Here is a 1,777-nt window from a genome sequence, read left to right as displayed (position 1 = left end):
AGAAAAAACCCCCCATCGGGAAAAAGGGTTTAAAAATTTCCTCTTTTGTTTTTTTTTTGAATTTTGAATCTTCCTTTATGATATCCCGGGCTCTTTCCTCATATTTTCATCCAGGCCCTGAAAATGGAAATTTTTAATGGAATTTTTAATCTTTCCCAGACCTTCTTTCTTTTTCTGAAATAACTTGCAAATGCTGACTTGGGTTTGGGATTTGTGCTATTTAAAAAATGAGAAATTGTTCAGGTTGAAAATTGGGCAGGGGTTTAATTTTTTTTTTTAATGTCAAAAATGGAGAAAGTTAAGGGGATGCATAAGAAAATTTTTGGGCACTGTATATCCTTTTATAGTAAAATGATTTGGTATTCCCAGTCAAAACCCTTTTTTTATGTGTTCTTGAAGGGAAAAAACTGTTGCAAGCAAGGGGGGGTGGGTTTTTCAGAGTAATAATGATTTGGCCCACATATCCAAGTGGGGTGTTTTGTTTTGAGGAAAGGCTTTTGATCCTTTGGGGGAGAGGCCAGTTTTTTTCCCAAAACCCTTTTTTGGGCCCTGCCCCGCAAAATTTCCCCGCCCAAGCTGGTTGCTCAGAAAAAAAAAGGTAGAAAACCCGGGGCTTTTATTGCCCAAGTAGTTTTGCTATTTTAAACCCCCAGGATTTTGTATTCTTGGGTTATATTTTCCCAAAAAAAAAAAAGGACCAAAATTTTAAAAAACAGTTGAAAGATTTAGAACAATGGGCATTCAAAAAAAAAAAAATAAATTATTTTTTGTTCAAACACCAGAATAAAAAACTTTTATAAAAAGGGGTGGATGAGCATGTAGTTTCATGGGGCTTTAAACCTAAGAATCATTTGGGAAAAAAGTTTTAATAAAAAACTTTTTTTGGAAGTTTTTAACCCTTACCTGCTTTCCCTGATTTCTCGGAAGGAACCCCTTGTCAGGAAAAAGGGGTAGATGGAAATATTTAAAATTTTTAAAACCCAAAAAAGGAGAAGGAGGTAAAAGAAGAGAAAGAAGGGTGAAAGGGGGGGAATAAAATTTCTAACCATTAAGGGAGGTTTTCCACAAGATTTTGGGGTTTCCCTCTAGGGTGATTAAATTTTTGGGTAATGTGCACCAGAAAAGTTTTTAAAAGACTGAAATTTTTAACTCAAAAGGAAAAATTAATCAGTATAATTTTTTATTGTTTTTTTGCTGGCATAATTCTTTTGGTTTTTTTTGCAGATTAATTTTGGGGGCAAAAAATCAACAAAGGGTTGGAGACAAAATTTAACTTCGGGTTAAAGCTTGGCTTAAAAATAAATAATGATGATATAAAAAAAAGCTGTTGAAAAAAAAAAGAAAATGGGAAACAGAGGCTGTCCCAAAAAAGCTGGTAAAGTAATCTTTGGGGATCAGTTTTCAAGGGTTTTGTGATACAAGAAAATTTGGTATGTGTGGGATTTTTATATGCTTAATTTATGTACAGGGGGGAGATGTGAAACAGTGGATCTTGAAAATTTTGTTTTATTTTCCCCCCCCCCTTTTTTTTGGTAAGAAAAAAAATGGTGATTTAGTGATGAAGAAATATTTTTTAAGGGGTGGCGCAAAGGAGAGAGAAAACAAGTGGCAAAGATTTGGGTTTAAGGGAAAACTGATCCGAAGCAAGGACTCATGGATAAACGCAAGGTAGGGTCTTGGATTGGATGAGAAATGGGAATTTTAAATATTCCAGTTATTTCTCTGTAGAAATTTTTGTGAAGTTTTTTTTTGTGTTTTTAAAAGTTTTTCCTTTTTT

Source organism: Penaeus monodon, chromosome 20 (assembly GCF_015228065.2).
Source record: "Penaeus monodon isolate SGIC_2016 chromosome 20, NSTDA_Pmon_1, whole genome shotgun sequence".
NCBI classification, from domain to species: Eukaryota; Metazoa; Arthropoda; class Malacostraca; order Decapoda; family Penaeidae; genus Penaeus; species Penaeus monodon.
Note: the sequence above shows the minus strand (reverse complement) of the source record.